We start from the raw sequence: 24,558 nt of genomic DNA on the forward strand, positions 1-24,558 counted from the left end.
TATCATATTGACAACACACCCCTTAGAACTGACCGAGTAATCAGGGACTTAGGGACACACAAAGATAGTAATATAGCCTTTGATCACATGTCTACAGTGATGGGGAAATCATTCTATGTTGTGCAACTTATAAAACAAAGGTATGGCATCTAAGTCCAAGGAAGTCATTGTTCCACTGTATCGGGCATTCATCAAACCTATCATTGAGTACAATGCCCCCTTTGGTATGTACCTAACCAGGCATTTCCAAGAACTGGAATGTCCACAGAGGTTTCTCACTAAAAGGACACAGGGAGTAAGTAATATGTCTTATGCAGACTGCCTCAAGGCACTATCCATGTATACTGTCTCCTACAGGCTTTTGAGGAGATATCTATGCCTGGCATACAAGGCATTGTCAGACCTCATTCTGATAGACCTCCTGCATACCCACAAAACAAACAATATGGATTGGGAGGGTGGCTTAATGGTTAAGGTGCTTGCCTTACAAACACAAGGTGCAGGGTTTGAGTCTCACAAGGGACAATTGGCTAGGCTTAAAATGGCTCGCAAGGGCAGTTAGCTTAGTACTAACCTATGAACCTATGAATATCAGAATTACCCATTAAAAAGATTTAAACATTGTCTGTAATATAAATAGGACCTGCTGGAGAGAATGGTACTGTGTGTATCCCAAAGACTACCCTGTCTATGGAGCAGGCTCCCCATCCACGGGAAGCAGAGTTTCTCCCTAACACAATTCAAGTGCAATTTGGACAATTGGATGGGAAACCAGAAATTCATGCCTGGCTTGGCACCTATGTCTCTAATGCAAACAGGTAACCTGTAAATGGTTCATCTCCCAGGCCCATGTTTGCACTTATCAAAGGTATCAGAACTTGTCACAGATTTTGGATGTGTGGCTAGGCTTTAAAAGGCCCTTGTGTTTGTTAGCGTAGTAAGCACATATGACCCTATTAACCTAAAAACCTATGATTAGCCAAACATACCACTTATACTGTACTGATGATGCCATAAAAAGGCTAAAACATGCATGTCCACAGCTAGTGGAGTTTCGCTTCATTGGCCTGAATTTGTGCATGAATAGACTTAAAAAGTTAAAAAGTCATGGACATTCAGAACTGCCATATAGCTGAAACAGCTGATATCCTTAAAGGGTCATTTTCATATATCCCATGCTGCCTCTAATACAAGAGGTTTAAGGAATCATACAGTGGAAATTCTAGCCTGGCTAGGTTTTTCTTTTGCTTTTAACAGCTCAGGGAAATCTCAATAATATAAATATTTAAGAAATAATAATAAAGTGAACCACCAGGAAATAAATGCTCACAAGCCAGTCACAAATTAAAGTATAAATAAAATAAACAATATAGCCCAGGAGCAAACCTGTGCAGAGTAAAATCCTCAGCATCAATTTGAACGAACCTTGAGCAACAGTTATGATAAGTCCAAAAACGACACTTCCTTGTAAAATCCGAAACGTATTTATTAAGAACAGCAGATAGGTAAGCGCTTTCACCAGAAGGCTTCCTCAGACCATTTACAAACATCAAACCATTACTCCCCTTTTTATATCAGTTTACTAATTAATTAATTAATAATAAGGTCAATGACATCATCATATACTAAAAAACAGATTCTAAACTAATAAAAACATATAAACGTATGAACTGGATAAAACAGTACTAAAAAATATATATAGTGCTAAAAATATATCAAAAAGATTTTTAACAAACTAGGAATAAGTACGAATAAATAAGCTTTTATGTTGGTTTAAAAACACATGTCTGAATTTCATCTAACAGTCAGTCTCCTATTTTTTAGGACAAGTTTTAGTGAAATCTTATCATTCAGACATGGACTAACATGTGCCTTAAATTTAATAATCCATTTTATCTCTGTTCTCTCAGCATAATTTCTGATATTCCCCCCTCAGATTGGGGGTGTTTACCTGAATAACCATAAACTTGAATGTGTGCAGAGTATCTGTTTCCAAGACATGTTTGGATAAGGCATTGGTATTAGATTTGATAAGTATTTGATATGTGTTTCCATACCCTGTCTCTAAGCCTTCTGTCGGTTTTTCCTACATAGAAGGCAGAACAGCGGGTACAAAGTGCAAGGTAAACAACTTGTTCAGTGTTACAGTTGGCAACCACATCAAATACAAAACACTGTGAGGTGACTGGATTAACAAACATGTTATAATTACAGACGTAAATACAAAAATTACAATTATTGCAAGGAGCCGTACCTTTGTTATAAGATCCATTGCTATGGACTTCTGTAATTTTAGGATAACACAAAATTCTGTATAAGTTCTTCTTATTTTTAAATATAAATTGAGGATTATCACCTACAATATTCTTAATTTGTGGGTCAACAGTTAAAACCTTCCAGTGTTTATAAATTATCTCTTTAACTTGATCAAAGTCATGTGTAAAGAATAAAGATAATTTCTGAGCAAAACTGGTATGGCTAATTGATTGTGTTGCATTATGTCTACTAGATTACATAGAGCTGCCAAGATCAGAAAAGTAAGGACAGGCTGTATCATTCCTGTACTGTTCGATACTTTGAAATCCATTAGAAATCTCATGAATGTTGTATGACCTGGCTAATAATCTACTTTTCAAGTTCATCAGCTCATTTTCATATCCCTTTTGTGCTGGGTTGAGCCTGGAGGCTCTGATGGCTTGTCCTTTAATAATGTTATTGAAAACATATTTTGGGTGCATACTCCCTCTGTGTAACAGGGTGTGCCTGTAACAAGATTTCCTGTGTATACCAGTGTTCAATTTACCATTTTTCAATTTCTCTATAACAACATCTAAAAAAGTGATCCTATAAGTGGATTCAACCATGGTAAATTTCAAATAATCTGTGAGAGAATTGATTCCTTCAAAGAAAATATTCAATTCTCTTCTACTCCCTGCCCAAAGGAGAAAAAGATCATCTACGAAACGTCTGTAGAAAATCACAAAATTCTGAAACCTAGGGAAGACAAATAAATACTCTTTTTCCCAGATAGCCATCACTAAGTTGGCGTAGCTGTTGGCACATGATGTTCCCATAGCCACGCCATCTTTTTGTATATACAGGCTATCATTAAACAAGAAAATATTATTCTCCAACACTATTTCTAATAGGAGACACAATAAGTCCACTTTGGTAGATTCAAAATCAGTATATTGTGTAAGATACTTACAGATACATTCTAAGCCTTCTTGGTTGGGAATAACTGTGAAAGGTGACGACATCCAATGTCAATAAAATATAAGGAATATCATCTTGTACTGATTCCATTTTGATATAGAGGTCTAACAAAAACTGTTTCGTATCTTTAAGAATAACAGGATTCATATCTACTATAGGCCTTAAAGCTTTTTCAATATATATAGAAATCGGTTCAGTGATCCAACCCCTGCCTGCCACTATAGGTCTCATAGGTGGATGGGTTGGGTCCTTATGTACCTTCAGTAAGCCTTGGATAGTAGGTATCAAGGGATTTGCAACCCAGAAAAAATTATACAGTTCTACACTGATTGTTTCACTTTTATTTAGATCCTCCAGGGTGTCATATACCCTTATCACACGAGTCTGGACTTCTCCTAAAAAGACAGCAGTATAAAACCTGTTCTCACCAAGCATCTCATTCATAAGGTGCTTATACTCAATCATATCCATCACAACTACAGGCCCACCTTTATCGGCTGGCCTGATAATTATGTTCCTGTCATTCTTCAATCTTCGTAAGGCTAATCTTTATCTTATCTCATTATAAAAATAAGCAAAATGTGATGCTACAGACAATTAGCTTTGTTTGTAAAAATGGTGATATTGACATCAAACGGACAATATTGAGGTCAGTTGTCCAAATAAATAACCTGAACAAGATGCCCAGAAAAAAGTGATTAACAGCCAATGAGATGTTAATCCAATTCAATCCAATTTCTGATGTCCCAGTAGCTGATATACACCATAATATGAGCTTGTCCTCACACACTCACCTTAGTGATTTAGGTGCTTTTACTTCCAATCAGAATAAAAGATTGCTGAGTGATATTGAGTAACTAGACAAGAAGGAACCATTTCAAGAGTTTAAAAAGAGAAGAAGATTAAGGCGCCTGAGGATACTGGCAGACACGACAATAAGTAACCATCTACGATTGTGGATAGTGAGCGATGCCATAATGAGGCAAATAATAGTGCCCTCATGTTGGGCAACTCCATAGTGAGTGATGCCATAATGAGGCAAATAATAGTGCCCTCATGTTGGGCAACTCCATGGTGCTCATGTTGGGCAACTCCATAATGAGTGATGCCATAATGAGGCAAATAATAGTGCCCTCATGTTGGGCAACTCCATGGTGAGCGATGCCATAATGAAGCAAATAATAGTGCCCTCATGTTGGGCAACTCCATAGTGAGCGATGCATTAATGAGGCAAATAATATTGCCCTCATGTTGGGCAACTCCATAGTGAGCGATGCCATAATGAGGCAAATAATAGTGCCCTCATGTGTGGCAACTCCATATTGAGCGATGCCATAATGAGGCAAATAATAGTGCCTTCATAGTGAACGATGCCATAATGAGGCAAATAATAGTGCCCTCATGTTGGGCAACTCCATAGTGAGTGATGCCATATTAAGGCAAATAATACTGCCCTCATGTTGGGCAACTCCATAGTGAGCGATGCCATAATGAGGCAAATAATAGTGCCCTCATGTTGGGCAACTCAATAGTGAGCTATGCCATAATGAGGCAAATAATAGTGCCCTCATGTTGGGCAACTCCATAGAGAGCAATGCCATAATGAGGCAACTAATAGTGCCCTCATGTTGGGCAACTCCATAGTGAGGGATGCCATAATGAGGCAAATAATAGTGCCTCATGTTGGGTAATTCCATAGTGAGCGATGCCATAATGAGCCAAATAACAGTGCCTTCATGTTGGGCAACTGCATAGTGAGCAATGCCATAATGAGGCAAATACCAGTGCCCTCATGTTGCCCAACTCCATAGTGAGTGATGCCATAATGAGGGAAATAATACTGCACTCATGTTGGGCAACTACATAGTGAGTGATGCCATAATGAGGCAAATAATAGTGCCCTCACACTGGGCAACTCCATAGTGAGCGAAGGCATAATGAGGCAAATAATACTGCCCTCATGTTGGGCAACTACATAGTGAGTGATGCCATAATGAGGCAAATAATTCTGCCCTCATGTTGGGCAACTCCATAGTGAGCAATGCCATAATGAGGCAAATAATAATGCCCTCATGTTGTGCAACTCCATAGTAGAGCGTTGCCATAATCAGGCAAACAATAGTGCCCTCATGTTGAGCAACTCCATAGTGAGTGATGCTATAATGAGGCAAATAATAGTGCCCTCATGTTGGGCAACTCCATAGTGAGTGATGCCATAATGAGGCAAATAATAGTGCCCACATGTTGGGCAACTCCATAGTGAGCGATGTCATAATGAGACAAATAATAGTGCCCTCATGTTGGGCAACTCCATACTGAGTGATGCCATAATGAGGCAAATAATAGTGCCCTCATGTTGGGCAACTCCATAGTGAGTGAAGCCATAATGAGGCAAATAATAGTGCCCTCATGTTGGGCAACTCCATAGTGAGTGATACCATAATGAGTCAAATAATAATGCCCTCATGTTGGGCAACTCCATAGTGAGTGATGCCATAATGAGGCAAATAATAGTGCTCTCATGTTGGGCAAGTCCATAGTGAGGGATGCCATAATGAGGCAAATAATAGCGCCCTCATTTATGGCAACTCCATATTGAGCAATGCCATAATGATGCAAATAATAGTGCCCTCATGTTGGGCAACTCCATAGTGAGTGAAGCCATAATGAGGCAAATAATAGTGCCCTCATGTTGGGCAACTCCATAGTGAGTGATACCATAATGAGTCAAATAATAATGCCCTCATGTTGGGCAACTCCATAGTGAGCGATGCCATAATGAGGCAAATAGTAGTGCCCTCATGTTGGGCAACTCCATAGTGAGTGATGCCATAATGAAGCAAATAATAGTGCCCTCATGTTGGGCAACTCCATAGTGAGCGAATGTCATAATGAGGCAAATAATAGTGTCCTGATGTTGGGCAACTCCATCTTGAGAGGATTTTTTGAATGCCCCCCAAGAATGAATTGAGAGCACATTACTGTTAGATGTATGACAGGTGGAGAAATTCCTGACATGCTAGGAACAATCAAACTGTCATTCAAAAATTCCTGTCTTTATTATACAGTTATTATTGTATCAGACAGCAGTGATGTTGGATTCACCGCTAATGTGGTATTTGAAAAAGTGGTTTCTGAGATGGGGGGATTCAGTAACTCCAAAGGGTTTAGACTGATATTTGTTGATATTGTCCTAGTCCCTGTTATGTAGGTGTTAAAAAAGGTTGACAAGGGAAATGACAAACATCATACACAGAATTTCATTAATCAGTTCTGTCAAAGTAATAACTACCTGTAAGGATTTGGAAGTTAAGAATAATTGCTACAGTAGATATTGGCTTCATCTTTATTTCTGCAATTGTAGAAGATTAAACCACAAAAGTGTAGACTTCAAATGTATAATAGCAAGTGAAAGGTGCAATTTGTTGTCATCACTGTAACTTGGTTTAAGTGCATCATGTGGTTTGTTTCAACCCGAAGGTGGGGGTGTATCTACATATCTATCTACTATGTTTTCTCCACTACTCTTCATTCTGATGAGTTGTTGGAATTTTTGATTGTAAAATCAAGTTTGGCAAAATATGACTGGAGGATGGGAACCTTCTATATATTCCCCAGCTCAGGAAAGAGCATGATAACAGGTTATGTGGTAATATCTGTGAATTATTACATCACGGATATGATATAATCATGGGAACATTACATCAAGGATATGATATAATCACGGGAACATTACATCAAGGATATGATATAATCATGGGGAACATTACATCAAGGATATGATATAATCATGGGGAACATTACATCAAGGATATGATATAATCATGGGGAACATGACATCAAGGATATGATATAATCATGGGGAACATGACATCAAGGATATGATATAATCATGGGGAACATGACATCAAGGATATGATATAATCATGGGGAACATTACATCAAGGATATGATATAATCATGGGGAATATGACATCAAGGATATGATGTAATCATGGGGAACATGACATCAATGATATGATATAATCATGGGGAACATGACATCAAGGATATAATATAATCATGGGGAACATTACATCAAGGATATGATATAATCATGGGGAATATTACATCAAAGATCTGATATAATCATGGGGAACATTACATCAAGGATATGATATAATCATGGGGAACATTACATCAAGGATATGATATAATCATGGGGAACATTACATCAAGGATATGATATAAGCATGGGGAACATGACATCAAAGATATGATATAATCATGGGGAACATTACATCAAGGATATGATATAATCATGGGGAACATTACATCAAGGATATGATATAATCATGGGGAACATGACATCAAAGATATGATATAATCATGGGGAACATTACATCAAGGATATGATATAATCATGGGGAACATTACATCAAGGATATGATATAATCATGGGGAACATTACATCAAGGATATGATATAATCATGGGGAACATTACATCAAGGATATGATATAATCATGGGGAACATTACATCAAGGATATGATATAATCATGGGGAAAATTACATCAAGGATATGATATAATCATGGGGAACATGACATCAAAGATATGATATAATCATGGGGAACATTACATCAAGGATATGATATAATCATGGGGAACATTACATCAAGGATATGATATAATCATGGGGAACATGACATCAAAGATATGATATAATCATGGGGAACATTACATCAAGGATATGATATAATCATGGGGAACATTACATTAAGGATATGATATAATCATGGGGAACATTACATCAAGGATATGATATAATCATGGGGAACATTACATCAAGGATATGATATAATCATGGGGAACATTACATCAAGGATGAGGAGGGTGCAGCCGCAGGTCCTGACCATTTAAATGGATATTTTCCTTCTGGTGTAGTAAGTGCCTTAAAGTAGTCTTTCAACAATTACTAGAGAATGTTCCCAGTATGTGGAAGGAACCAGTTGCTGTCCAAATACCCAAAGGATATTATAACAATGACTGCAGAGGGGCATGTTACTAACTTACGGAAGGAAGCAGTTGTTGCCCCAATAACCAAATGGTATGTACGCCAATCACTATAGACCTATCAGTTTGACCCCAATACTGAGCAAATGTTTTGAGTGAAAATTTGTAGTGTGCTCCTGGAGAATATTGGATGAAGGACTGATATATATCAATATGATTTCCCTGTGGGGAGATTGTGTTTGACTAATCTTCAGTTTTATGGTAAGTTCTATTGCTCCGTGGACTTGGGCCCTGCTAGTGATGTTGTTTACCTGAGTCTAGAGAAGGCATTTGATTGGGTTCCCATGACAGAGGTGTAACAAGAATATGTACATTGTCTTCTTGGTAGTCAATTGGCTATAAGGAAGGAATTTTAGAGTGAGACTAGGACATTCTTTTTCAAAAATAAGAAATGTTGATTTGGGGAGTCCCATAGGGATCTCTGCTTGGTCTCATTGTTCTTTGGACTATTGATATCTGGGTTCTGGTTTAATTTCTCCAAGTCTTTTGGGTTTCTAATACCATGACAGAAATGGACTCTATTCCTAGGTCAGGGTATGACTAAACTTCATGAAATTAGTATTATTTAAAGTCTTTCATGCCAGCCAAAAGTGCTCTTTGCAACATCCACAATGTGCCTAGAACGAACTCCTGCTGCAAGTCATACAAAGTTACATTTATTGGTGGAAACATGTCTAAATATGACTGTGAATTCTTTATGAAACCCATTGCTTCTACTACTATTGGAAGTGTCTGGGTATCCTTTTTGAAAATTGCTCCTGATTCTCCCTGCAAATCCTGATATTTTATGATTTTGTGTCTCTTTGTATGTAAGACACTATAATCACCGGGTGTAGCAGTTTCAATGATCAGTGCTACTTTTGTTTTATTTTCACGGACTACTACCTGTATATCTGGTTTTATTTTCACGGACTACTACCTGTATATCTGGTTTTATTTTCACGGACTACTACCTGTATATCTGGTTTTATTTTCACGGACTACTACCTGTATATCTGGTTTTATTTTCACAGACTACTACCTGTATATCTGGTTTTATTTTCACGGACTACTACCTGTATATCTGGTTTTATTTTCACGGACTACTACCTGTATATCTGGTTTTATTTTCACGGACTACTATCTGTATATCTGGTTTTATTTTCACGGACTACTACCTGTATATCTGGTTTTATTTTCACGGACTACTACCTGTATATCTGGTTTTATTTTCACGGGCTACTACCTGTATATCTGGTTTTATTTTCACGGGCTGCTACCTGTATATCTGGTTTTATTTTCACAGACTACTACCTGTATATCTGGTTATATTTTCATGGACTACTACCTGTATATCTGGTTTTATTTTCATGGACTACTACCTGTATATCTGGTTATATTTTCACGGACTACTACCTGTATATCTGGTTTTATTTTCACGGACTACTACCTGTATATCTGGTTTTATTTTCACGGACTACTACCTGTATATCTGGTTTTATTTTCATGGGGTACTACCTGTATATCTGGTTTTATTTTCACGGGCTACTACCTGTATATCTGGTTTTATTTTCACGGACAACTACCTGTATATCTGGTTATATTTTCATGGGCTACTACCTGTATATCTGGTTTTATTTTCATGGACTACTACCTGTATATCTGGTTTTATTTTCACGGACTACTACCTGTATATCTGGTTTTATTTTCACGGACTACTACCTGTATATCTGGTTTTATTTTCACGGACTACTACCTGTATATCTGGTTTTATTTTCACGGACTACTACCTGTATATCTGGCTTTATTTTCACGGACTACTACCTGTATATCTGGTTTTATTTTCACGGACTACTACCTGTATATCTGGTTTTATTTTCACGGGCTACTACCTGTATATCTGGTTTTATTTTCACGGGCTACTACCTGTATATCTGGTTTTATTTTCACGGGCTACTACCTGTATATCTGGTTATATTTTCATGGGCTACTACCTGTATATCTGGTTTTATTTTCACGGACTACTACCTGTATATCTGGTTTTATTTTCACGGACTACTACCTGTATATCTGGTTTTATTTTCACAGGCTACTACCTGTATATCTGGTTTTATTTTCACGGGCTACTACCTGTATATCTGGTTTTATTTTCACGGACTACTACCTGTATATCTGGTTATATTTTCATGGGCTACTACCTGTATATCTGGTTATATTTTCACGGGCTACTACCTGTATATCTGGTTTTATTTTCACGGACTACTACCTGTATATCTGGTTTTATTTTCATGGACTACTACCTGTATATCTGGTTTTCTCGCATTCATTTTCTGAACTGCTGGTAATGGGTGGTCCCATGTGATATAAACTTCATCATTCCCTATAATTCTTTGCGGCTCATTTCCAACGAGTCTCAGCTGCTTCAATATTGTAATGTTTGCACAATCCTCAGGGCAGCAGTCTTGCCACATTGTTATGCTTTTCAGTATACAGGCTGTCTGCCATTAGTGTGTCACAGTGTTTCCAGTTCTCTTCTACAGACCCTGCATTTGCCTGTTTCTCTGACATATTTGGACTTTGTAAATTGATGAGTATGTAGTCCACTGTCCTGGGCCTCCAATGTTAACCTTTTGTCTTTTGGTTTAAATTCACCTCTTCTTAAGCACTTCTGTGTCCAGTACTGATCAACATGCGGTTGTTCCAGTTTGTGTCCAGTACTGATCAACATGTGCTTGTTCCAGTTTGTGTCCAGTACTGATCAACATGTGCTTGTTCCAGTTTGTGTCCAGTACTGATCAACATGTGCTTGTTCCAGTTTGTGTCCAGTACTGATCAACATGTGCTTGTTCAGTTTGTGTCCAGTACTGATCAACATGTGCTTGTTCCAGTTTGTGTCCAGTACTGATCAACATGTGCTTGTTCCAGTTTGTGTCCAGTACTGATCAACATGTGCTTGTTCCAGTTTGTGTCCAGTACTGATCAACATGTGCTTGTTCTAGTTTGTGTCCAGTACTGATCAACATGTGCTTGTTCCAGTTTGTGTCCAGTACTGATCAACATGTGCTTGTTCCAGTTTGTGTCCAGTACTGATCAACATGTGCTTGTTCCAGTTTATGTCCAGTACTGATCAACATGTGCTTGTTCCAGTTTGTGTCCAGTACTGATCAACATGTGCTTGTTCCAGTTTGTGTCCAGTACTGATCAACTTGCGGTTGTTCCAGTTTTCTGCACTTAGCGACAGTATTTATGCCTTTTGCACATACTTTCTCGTCTGACCATTCACCTCATATGCTTTCTTTTGTTTTTTGGCACATTCAGATGCTGCCTAATTTATTTCTACTTCTGGTTTGATTTCCATTCCCACTTGACACCGATATGATTCTGCTAAACTAAGCAAGGAAGTCATCTTAGCCCATACATCCTTCAGAATGAGAGATCTTGGTATACATTGATTTTTATACATCATTTGATAAGCATAAAACATTTTTTGTCTTTCAGTCCAACTGATCCAATACCTTTTGGGGCTAGTAAATCACACCAAAATTGTAAGTCAGAACAGGAAGAGCAAACTGGTTTATAGTGTGGACTTTATTCCTAGATGTCAGAGCTGTTTTCAATATTAGTTTTAGTCTTCTGAAGTATTCTTTACTGAGTTTTATTCGCATTTGTTTATGTTTTATTTCTGAGCCTTAATCAGTTCCCAAATATTTATACACTCCTACCTGCTCAGGTTCCTTTATATCACATTCCTGTCCCAGATTAATATTTTCTTTGTGTTGCAGCTTCTGTGCTTTAAATGGTGCTTTCAGACATTCATCCAGACCAAATTACATTCTTATATCATCTAAGAAAGTTTTAACCACTTGCTGTTGTGCTTTCAACTTCTCATGTGATCGAGTATGTGATAGCACAAGGTTAAATAACTTTGCCAATATTTACAAACATGTACGATCGATCATAATAACTTGTAAATATATATATAGACGTTATTCAGGTGGTCACTGAAAATGCGATGCAATTCAATATTGAGAAAAACGATGTAATGCACTTTGGTTTTGAAAATTAACAGTAATGAAATTTTACATCAGTTAAGTTCAGTGAGAGATTTAGGATACATGGTGGATGATGCCTTGGATTTTGATGTTCATAACAAGACAATGGTGAGGAAGTGTTATGGTCTTTTAAAAGACATCTTGAGAAACATCAGTAGTAGAGAGAAAGAAATCTTACTTCAACTTTTTACCTCTACCGTAACTCCTACTATGGAATACTGTGGGTATTTTGGTTGTTATAGAGCTTGACAAATAAATAGATTTGAGAGAGTCCAGACGAGGGTCAATAGGCAAATGAGCGGACTGAAAAACCTCCATTATAAAGAGAGATTGGAGACTGTTTCCCTGTGCTCGGTTGGCTATAGGCTTTTAAGATGTGACGATTCATGTGTACTAATCACTAAGAAATGAGGCATTAGCAGCTTCTCTTGGTGTTACAATTTTGGGGCATAGCATTAGTACCAGGAATAAACTGAGACTGCCAGATGTTAAAACATCAGTTAAGAGCAGATGTTTTCATCATAGCACAGGAACATTATGGAACTGTCTTCCTAGACATATAATGGAAGCTGGCAGTCTCAAACTTTTCAAGTTCCTGATAGATAAATGGTATAGAAATTTTGTTTATATTCCTAGTCTGTTACAAACTTAAATGGCTCCCAGGAGCCCTGAGTTTGAATTTCTTCTGCAATGAACATTGAACATTGAACAAAATGGCAGATTACTGGCGAAGGTTAGAACGAGACTCCAGAAAATGAGAGGTATCAGTGTTCACTGGAAGGCATTTCTACAAGTTATGCTGCGGGATTTGAGGTGCTTTGTTTGAGAAGGTGTTTTTCTGTGTGAGGAAATCTTTATTTACCTCTGTAATAAATTCTGCTGGATGCTTGATAGATTCAAATGAGCTGCGTTTTCTCCAGGTTCTGACTGTTCTTGGAAAAGCAATGTGAGAGTGTCAGAAAGGAATTACTCGAAGAGTGGAACTTTCTGCTTCCAGTCCTTGATCGTTTACTTTCTGAAAGAATTGTTCATAACATATGTGTATCGTGATTTACATTGTTCTTCAAACTAGGCAGAAGAATTTTATATTACCCCCTGTAATCTGAGCTTTGAAACTTTGAATTCTGGCTTTATATAATGTGTGTGTGTGTGTGTGTGTGTGTGTGTGTGTGTGTGTGTGTGTGTGTGTGTGTGTGTGTGTGTGTGTGTGTGTGTGTGTGAGCATATAGCTAGGTTCCCTATTATAAGACTGAAAGGACATTCTTTCTAATACATTTTGGTCGAACTCAAAAGCCTGAAACAGCAAAATATCAATATCGAAGAGGCTTTTAAGCGAATTCTTTCCCTGGGAAAGATTTTGCTTGGCCACTTCTTTACTTTGCCATTTTTGGCACTATAGTGCAGTCTCAGAGTTGGTATATTTAATTGGGGGTCCAGCCCCCCACATCAGGGGATGTGGGGGTTGAAGCCTCCACTTAATGTAATGTTTCAAGTGTTTTATTTTATTTTTTTTTGTTGGAACAGCGATTTTTTTGCTGATTTTTTTCCCTAGGAAAAAAATCGCTGTTCTGACCGTTCGAATTTGTAAGCTTTCGCTTACATAGTGTTGATTAATCACTGTTTGCTTTTTAAGCATTCGGTGATCTAATATAGACCCGATAAATAGATAGATAGATAGATACATAGATAGATAGATAGATAGATAGATAGATAGATAGATGGATGTCTATAATTATTTGTTGACTTTTCACAAAGCTGATGTCTGAAATATCAGTGTAAAAACTTTGCAATATGGAACGTCAATATGTACTGCACATGGTCTAAGGATTACCCCAGAGCAGGCTGAATCATCAAAAAGAGTTTTGCATCCCACACTCCCATACACCCCCTGCTAATTATATATACTAACTCCAAGGCTGCACAAGCCTGGGGGAAAGGTAATATTTTCCACCTGGGGATTGTCAATCTCATGCAGATGTTGATCATCTGTTTCCTCTGATGAAATGGTATCATCCAGACAGATATTGCCATTTGGGTGCAGGGCTGGTGGTACTGCATGGTATTGAAGGACAGTTGCGTGTAGAGCAGGTGGTACTGCTGGGTATAGAGGGAGAGCTGGGCGTAGAGCAGGTGGTACTACATGCAACAGAGGGAGAGTTGTGTGTAGACTATCTTTTCAAGACATTTGCCCAGAATTTGGAGGAAGGATATTGGAAGGAAATAGGAGGTATCCTTTGGAATGTTTTGCTTTGAGACGGTTTATTTACATCAATTCTTCAAATCTGGCATGATGTTTTGTATGAGACATAGGTTGTATATAATTATTCTTGAGATTTTCCATTTCTACTTAATGTATTTATTAATTACTTGCGTTATTTTTTTTCCATCTCAACTTTCATTGTAATTGTCAGTTAATTGTAATCTGTTTTGCTATTTGTACCTTGGTTTTTGCACCTTGGCCTCAGTCAAAGCTGAAAAGGGTCCTTAGACCAGTCAACGTACCCAGTTAAGAAATGTTAGATAGATACAATGCTAGATAGATAGATAGATAGATAGATAGATAGATAGATAGATAGACAGACAGACAGACAGATAGACAGGTAAACAGACAGACAGACAGACAGATAGATAGATAGATAGATAGATAGATAGATAGATAGATAGATAGATAGATAGATAGATAGATAGATAGATAGATAGATAGATGGATAGATAGATAGATAGATAGATAGATAGATAGATAGATAGATAGATAGATAGATAGATAATGAACTCATTTTGTAGGTCCCTGGGAGTCTGTCTAGAGATGATGTGAGCCATGACAAATGTGGAAACACTACCACACTTATATCAGGAATGAATATTTGGGAGACAGAAAACCCAGATGGAGGGAGTGCTATGTTTACATTGAAACTAAGTCTCAGTAACTGCATAAATGCATTTAGTTGTAGGAGACCTTCAAGGTTATCCAATTTGTTGTTACGACTCTTGAACTTGAGAAGGACCACCTTAATATGGTTTGACGTAGTGTTAAAAATTACTACTATCTGTTATGTTGGGGTGTCCATTAGCTGGACACTACCTTAAAAATGCATTTTAATGGCAGTAAGGGTTTCAGACAGTTTGCAGAAAACATGCGGCGAAAGATATGGAACATCCTTGGTGAAGCAAGTTGGACTGTTAATCATCTATTCTTATGTTGAAACATACTGGCTGTCCCTGGAATGACACAAACTACTAGTGAATTGTTGATGTTTTTTGGTTTAAAGCAACAGAAAGCACCCCTGTGCTACCAGGCTATAACTCATTCCACACCTTTCGGCCCCAGAATATGGACCAAAGCTCTGAAGGTGCTGGTGTCTCCATATTCATAGTGCATATGCACACCTCCGGACTAGTAGCCCAGCATAACGCATCTGAGATACTTCAGGTACAACTAACATTGGGTAAGATGGTGATTCAGGTTGTAGCCTGCTATAGGTCCCCAACCATGTCACAAGATTCTCACTCCACATTCCTAAGCACTCTGTAAACTATTAGGGTACAATCCAACACTCTCATACTAGGTGACTTCAACTACCCCTCCATTAACTGGGAAAATTACTCATGCACTAATACACTGGCCCAACGCTTCCTAGAATTCATCAGTTCCAATGCCCTGGACCAGCTCATTCTTATTCCCACTAGAGGAAGCAACATTCTTGATGTGGTTATTACTAACATGGGCAACTGTTGCTCTACACCAATAGTCAATTCCTTTCTGGTTAGATCCGACCACAAACTAATCACCATGGAAATCCACATCTCAGCCACACCCCCCGCAATGGTAACCACCATGAAAAATGTCTCCAAAGCTGACTTTGGGCTCCTAGAAACAGAGGTAGCTGACTTTATGGCACACATCTCAATGGATAATAGATGCATGACTGCCGAATCATACACCAATGCTCTGTACGAACACTTACATAAATGCATGAAACTAGCCATACCCAACAGAACCAAGATGCTCTTTTCCAAAAAAATGAAGACATTCTGGTGGTCCCCTGCCATTAATAAACTCTGCAACAGAAGGAAGAAACTGTTGCGGAAAAAGCTGAAGTCCCAAGACTGGAAAAACTCCCTTATTAGTCTCAAAAAAAGTTGAGATCTCTCATCAAAACCTCTAAAGCCAGCATGGAAGACAGAATTGTGGCAGACACTAAAAACAATCAGAAAGCCTTCTATAGTTATACCAAGAATCTCCACGGCAATACCCAGGTTTGCTCTGAGTTACTGCACAATGATACCTCCTATACTGAGCCCCAATACTGCCAACATACTGGCCGACAGATTCAGTGCCAACTTTACCCCTCTCTCCCCTCCACAGGACCAATCACAATACCAGAAGAATGCCAGGCACCCAGCATTACTGCAGCACAGGTTAAAGCTGCATTGTCCAAGGCCAAGAATTCAGCTTCCATGGTACCTGACAATATCCCTGGATGTGTTCTACATGAACTACAAAGTGAAATGGCACCACATCTGTGTGCCCTGTTCAATCACAGCCTCACCTCAGGCTTTGTCCCTACCAAAGGGCACACTGCTACAGTCATCCCTCTCCATAAAGGAGGAGCAACTACAGACCCTGGGAATTATCACCCTATTAGCCTGATGAGTCTGATATGTAAGGCTATGGAGCGCATCATCATGGACCTAATTAACAAGGATAGAGGGAATCTCCAAACTCTGGATCCCATGCAATTTGGTTTTGTGAAAGGTAGATCACGCCTGCTCAACCTGGTTGACTTCTTTGAGTCTGTCACCATAGCTGTGGATGAGGCAAGGCAGTTCATACAGCCTACCTCGATCTCACCAAGGCCTTTGATACCATTCCCCACTCAGGAATTATTGATAAACTCACCAAACTAGGCACTGATCCCTATATCACTAGGTGGCTTGCAAATTGCCTCACAAATAAAACCCACATTTAGAAAGTAGCAGACTCCAAGTCAGACTGCTGACCAGTCACGACTGGAGTCCCACAGGAATTGGTCCTGGGTTCTCTCTTGTTTGGCATCTACTTCTCAGAAGTCCAGGCCAACACAGAGGGACTCTGGCTGACCAAGTTCACACACGACTGCAAGCTGGGAGCCATTATTAACTCTCCAAGTGATGTAGATATCCTACAGAAAGGTCTCACTGAGGCCAATGATTGGTGTTGAAACCATGGCCTTAAGCTTAATGCCAAAAAATGCGTCATCATCCCCTTTGAGAAAAACTCAGTTCCTACTAATTACCACATTGATGGGATCCCACTGAATGTTGAAAGCATTATAAGAGATCTGGGGAACAAGTTGACAGAAACCTCTCCTTCGACTACCACATTGCCACTGTGGTCAGAAAGTCCTTCTATGTGGCACATCTCATTACCAAGCATTTTGCATCCGGGAAGAAAGAGGTCATCATTTCTCTCTACTCTTCCCTCATTAGGCCAGTCATCAAGTATAATGCCCCATTTGGCATGTACCTCACTAGACACCTGCAACAACTGAAGAGGCTACACAAATACCTCACAAAGAGGATCCTAGCCTTAAACACTTGTTCTATATGGACAGACTCAAAAAACTCCAACTATTCTCTGTCTCATATCACCTACTTAGAGGCGATCTCTGCTTGACTTACAAAGCCATGTCTGACCCAGTTCTGTTAGAAATGCTACATCTAAAGAAATCCAAATCCCTCCGCACCACATGCTCCAGAGACCTCAACCTCATTACCACAATCAACAGAACATGCTGGAGGGACAGGTTCATAACCCAGAGACTGCCCATGCTATGGAATGGACTTCCCATACCAGTCAAACGGAGCACCTTACTGGCCCTCTTCAAGAGAAATCTTAATGAGTGGTTGGGAAATAGAAAGTTCACCCCAGGGATCACTCCAGTGGCTTTACTTGACAGAGGCACTGGAGACTAACATTGGGTGGCACGATGCCAGGGTAATCCTATGGGCTAGGCCTGTAAAGGCTCCAGGGCCATTAGCCTAGTACACACCTATGAAACTATGAACATTTTCTCTGTATATAGCTATTGTTCTTGCTAAAAGAAAGACTCCACTCAGGAACATTTTCTTACCTTCATTGGATACATGCATAGTTATGTTCAATATGTCTTTCTGTATACTCCTCAGAGTTAGGCACCTCAAGATATTCACACAGTTATGGACTACCACTAGGCTAGCCTATCATATTTATTTGGTGAAAAGGACTTTAGAGATCTTGTGATATTACAGACCCTGGCACCAGAAAGACAACCAACTGCAGTCCGGTCTTTATCCAGTCTTGTGCATGTGCCTGAATTTGAGATATTCGACCACTTGTAGCTCACCTGCTGATCCTTTACTATGTGCAATCATGGTGATGATGTGCTGTTGGATATCTACTGAATGTGGTGCTGGATATCTACTGAATGTGGTGCTGGATATCTACTGAATGTGGTGCTGGATATCTACTGAATGTGATGTTGGATATCTACGGAATGTGATGTTGGATATCTACGGAATATGGTTTTGGATATCTACTGAATGTGGTGCTGGATATCTACTGAATGTGATGTTGGATATCTACGGAATGTGGTTTTGGATATCTACTGAATGTGGTTTTGGATATCTACTGAATGTGGTTTTGGATATCTACTGAATGTGGTTTTGGATATCTACTGAATGTGGTTTTGGATATCTACTGAATGTGGTGTTGGTTATCTACTGAATGTGATGTTGGATATCTACGGAATGTGGTTTTGGATATCTACTGAATGCAGTGTTGGATATCTACTGAATGTGGTGCTGGATATCTACTGAATGTGATGTTGGATATCTACGGAATGTGATGTTGGATATCTACGGAATATGGTTTTCGATATCTACGGAATGTGGTTTTGGATATCTACTGAATGTGGTGTTGGTTATCTACTGAGATCGCATGTTTGTATTGCGAGGTGTCTTTGGTAGTGATTTTTTTACAGCATACGATGAAACGTCAGTGGTAACATCTGATGCTCAGATGCCATCTTGTTGAGTGAGAAGGATGCCTCCAGACTGCAAAGGTGTTTGCATCTCTCAGACACTGAATTATCTGTGTTAAGTAAAAGTTCATCATCTATGAGCATATGGCATTCGCTATACTGCCTGATAGTGGGTGAGATGCAGTCATAGTAGAAAGCCTATATACTGAAAGGCACAATACTGTGGCAGTACTATTGAACTGGGGGTTGTATAAATATTACAATATAGAAATAGCTGAGAAGCAATGGAAACATGAATTACAAAGCATTATAGAGAATGATGAAGTGTATATCACATAGAATCCCCCATTACCAACAGTTCAGAAAATAGCTGGAAGAAAACAAGATATTGCAGTCCATGAAAACAAGACAAAAGTAGCACTGATCATTGAAATCGCTACACCCAGTGATTACAGTGTCTTATGTACAGCGACTCGCAAAGTATGAGAGCAATGTGGAAGTAGGATACCCAGACAGTTCCAATGGTAGTAGGAGCAATGGGTCTTATAACTTAGATATATTACCAATATTTCTAACTCCATACAAATTGTAGAAGGAGTCATTACTGGGCACATTGTGGGCAATGTGGAAGAAGGATACCCAAACAGTTCCAATAGTAGTAGGAGCAACTGGTCTTATAACTTAGATATGTTACCGATATATGCAACTCCACACGACTTGTAGAAGGAGTCATTACTGGGCACATTGTGGGCAATGTGGAAGAAGGAGACCCAGACAGTTCCAATAGTAGTAGGAGCTACGGGTCTTATAACTTAGATATGTTACTGATATATGTAACTCCATACGAACTGTAGACGGAGTCATTACTGGGCACACTGTGGGCAATGTGGAAGAAGGATACCCAGACAGTTCCAATAGTAGTAGGAGCAACAGGTCTTATAACTTAGATATGTTACCGATATATGTAACTCCATACGAATTGTAGATGGCGTCATTACTGGGCACACTGTGGGCAATGTGGAAGAAGGATACCCAGACAGTTCCAATAGTAGTAGGAGCAACGGGTCTTATAACTTAGATATGTTACCGATATATGTAACTCCATACGACTGCAAACTGGTCGCCATAGTGGAAAGTGCATCGGACACGGATATCCTTCAGAAGGGACTCACGGAAACAGATAGCTGGTGCCAGAGCCATGGCCTGAAGTTAAGCCAAAAATGTATAGTCATACCCTTCGGGAAAAACAAGGTAACCCCAAGCTACCATATAGGTGGCAATCCACTAAGCACAGAAGAGGTTATCAGGGACCTGGGGACCCAGGTTGACAGTGGCCTTTCTTTTGACACTCACGTTGCTAAAGTGGTTAGAAAGACCTTCTACATTGCCCACCTGATCATGAAGGATTCACATCCAGATCTAGTGAGGTCATTGTTCCCCTGTACTCTTCACTTATCAGACCAATGATCGAGTACAATGCCCCATTCGGGATGTATCTCACCCGACATCTGCAGCAATTGGAGAGACCCCAAAGTTCCTCACCAAAAGGATAAGGGACTCCAAAATCTGTCATATGCTGCCAGATTGAAGAAACTCCAGCTCTATTCAGTCGCATACCGTCTGCTCAGAGGTGACATGTGCCTGACATACAAGGCCATGTCCAACCCGAATTAATGGACATGCTCCACCTCAAAAAATCCAAATCCACCAAAACCACTAGAGCAAGCGACTTAAACCTTAGCACGGATATAAATAGGACGTGCTGGAGGAATAGATTTATCACTCAGAGACTCCTATGCTGTGGAATAAAATCCCGGTCCATGTGAGGCAGAGCACCTCGCTGACTCTGTTCAAGAGAAATCTAGACCTGTGGATGGGAGATCGTAGGTTTACCCCGGGAATCATCTCTGTGTCACTGCTGGACAGAGGCACAACAAACTAATGGGCACAGTATTTTTTCATATAAGGGGTGGCGTAAGCCACAAAAATTTGGGCTAGGCTTATAAATGCCTTAGGGCAGATAGCCTAGTATAAACCTATGAACCTATGAACCTATGAACCATACGAATTGTAGAAGGAGTCATTACTGGGCACATTATGGGCAATGTGGAAGAAGGATACCGAGACAGTTCCAATAGTAGTAGGAGCAATGGGTCTTATAACTTAGATATGTTACCGATATATGTAACTCCATACGAATTGCAGACGGAGTCATTACTGGGCACATTGTGGGCAATGTGGAAGAAGGAGACCCAGACAGTTCCAATAGTAGTAGGAACAACGGGTCTTATAACTTAGATATGTTACCGATATATGTAACTCCATACGAATTGTAGACGGAGTCATTACTGGACACATTGTGGGCAATGTGGAAGAAGGATACCCAGACAGTTCCAATAGTAGTAGGAGCAACGGGTCTTATAACTTAGATATGTTAACGATATATGTAACTCCATACGAATTGTAGAAGGAGTCATTACTGGGCACACTGCAGACAATGTGGAATAAGGATACCCAGACAGTTCCAATAGTAGTAGGGGCAACGGGTCTTATAACTTAGATATGTTACCGATATATGTAACTCCATACGAATTGTAGACAGAGTCATTACTGGGCACACTGTGGGCAACGTGGAAGAAGGATACCCAGACAGTTCCAATAGTAGTAGGAGCAACGGGTCTTATAACTTAGATATGTTACCGATATATGTAACTCCATACGAATTGTAGACGGAGTCATTACTGGGCACATTGTGGGCAATGTGGTAGAAGGATACCCAGACAGTTCCAATAGTAGTAGGAGCAACGGGTCTTATAACTTAGATATGTTACCGATATATGTAACTCCATACGTATGGAGTTACATATCTATACCAAGCGATTGCAGCCCCCCAAACATCTCCAACGCCCAAGTGAGAACTGCTCTCTCCAAAGCAAAAAACACAGCATCCATGGGACCTGATGGTGTCCCCGGCTGTGTGCTCCACGAACTCAACGAGGAATTAAACCCACAGCTAGGACAGCTGTTTAATCATAGTCTTACTTCTGGATACATTACCCAGGAGTGGCACTGCAACTGTGGTCCCACTTCACAAAGGCGGTGCCTCCACCGACCCTGGAAATTACCGGCCCATTAGCTTGACAAGCCTTATCTGCAAAGCCATGGAGAGGATCATAATGGACCTCATAAATAAAGACATACGGAATTTGCAGACTTTGGATCCATCCCAGTTTGGCTTTGTCAAAGGCAGATCATGCCTTCTAAACTTGGTTGACTTTTTGAAACAGTCACCAAAGCCATTGATGAGGAAAGGCAGTCCATACAGCCTACCTCGATCTGGCGAAGGCCTTTGATACAATACCCCACTCGGGTATCATTGAAAAACTCATCAGCTTAAATGTTAACCCATACATCACAAGATGGGTTGCAAACTGGCTGAGTGACAGAACCCACAGGGTCAGAGTTGCTGGCGCCATGTCAGACTCAAAGCCTGTCACAAGTGGTGTACCACAGGGCTCAGTCCTGGGCCCACTCTTGTTTGGCATCTACTTTTCCAGTACAAGCAAACACAGGAGGGTTATGGCTGACAAAGTTTGCAGATGACTGCAAACTGGGCCATAGTAGAAAACACATCTGACACAGATATCCTTCAGAAGGGTCTCACAGAAATGGATAACTGGTGCCAGAGCCATGGCCTAAAGTTAAATGCCAAAAATGCATAGTCATACCCTTCGGGAAAAACAAGGTTACCCCTAGCTACCAAATAGGTGGCAATCCACTGAGTACAGAAGAAGTTATCAGGGACCTGGGGACCCAGGTTGATAGTAGTCTGTCATTCGACACCCATGTAGCTAAAGTAGTTAGGAAGACCTTCTACATTGCCCACCTTATCATGAAGGATTCTCATCTAGATCAAGGAGGTCATAGTCTCCTATACTCATCACTCATCAGACCAATGATTGAGTACAATGCCCCATTCGAATGTATCTGACCCGACACTTGCAGCAGCTGGAGAGGCCACAAAAGTTCCTCACCAAAAGGATAAAGGGTCTCAAACATCTGTCCTATGCTGCCCGACTGAAAGAACTCCAGCTCTATTCAGTCGCCACGCTTGCTCAGAGGCGACCTTTGCCTAACATACAAGGCCATGTCAAACCCAGATTTGATGAATATGCTTCACCTCAAAAATCTAGATCCGTCAGAGCCACAAGGGGGAGACTTAAACCTCGACACGGCTATTAATAGGGCGTGCTGGCGGGATAGATTCATCACCCAAAGACTCCCTATGCTGTGGAATAAAATCCCGGTATATGTGAGGCAGAGCACCTCGCTGGCCTTGTTCAAGAGAAATCTTGACCAATGGATGGGAGATCGCAGATATACCCCAGGGATTACCTCAGTGTCACTGCTCAACAGAGGCACAGCAAAATAATGGGTATAGTTCCCCATACTAAAGGGGTGGCGTAAGCCACAAAACTATGGGCTAGGCTTGTAAATGCACTCGGGCAGATAGCCTAGTATGAACCTATGAACCTATAATTGTAGACGGAGTCATTACTGGGCACACTGCAGGCAATGTGGAATAAGGATACCCAGACAGTTCCAATAGTAGTAGGGGCAACGGGTCTTATAACTTAGATATGTTACCGATATATGCAACTCCATACGAATTGTAGCCGGAGTCATTACTGGGCACATTGTGGGCACTGTGGAAGAAGGATACCCAGACAGTTCCAATAGTAGTGGGAGCAACGGGTCTTATAACTTAGATATGTTACCGATATATGTAACTCCATACGAATTGTAGAAGGAGTCATTACTGGGCACATTGTGGGCAATGTGGAAGAAGGATACCCAGACAGTTCCAATAGTAGTAGGAGCAACGGGTCTTATAACTTAGATATGTTACCGATATTTGTAACTCCATACGAATTGTAGACGGAGTCATTACTGGGCACACTGTGGGCAACGTGGAAGAAGGATACCCAGACAGTTCAAATAGTAGTAGGAGCAACGGGTCTTATATCTTAGATATGTTACCGATATATGTAACTCCATACGAACTGTAGACGGAGTCATTACTGGGCACACTGCAGGCAATGTGGAAGAAGGATACCCAGAGAGTTCCAATAGTAGTAGGAGCAACGGGTCTTATGAAAAAGAATTTACAATCATACTTAAATATGCTATCAATACATTTAATCCTATATGAATTACTGAAGGAAGCAATTGTTGGTGCTGTGAAGAGCACTTTTG

Source organism: Protopterus annectens, chromosome 2.part1, assembly GCF_019279795.1.
Source record: "Protopterus annectens isolate FY-2018-M chromosome 2.part1, PAN1.0, whole genome shotgun sequence".
Taxonomy (NCBI): domain Eukaryota; kingdom Metazoa; phylum Chordata; order Ceratodontiformes; family Protopteridae; genus Protopterus; species Protopterus annectens.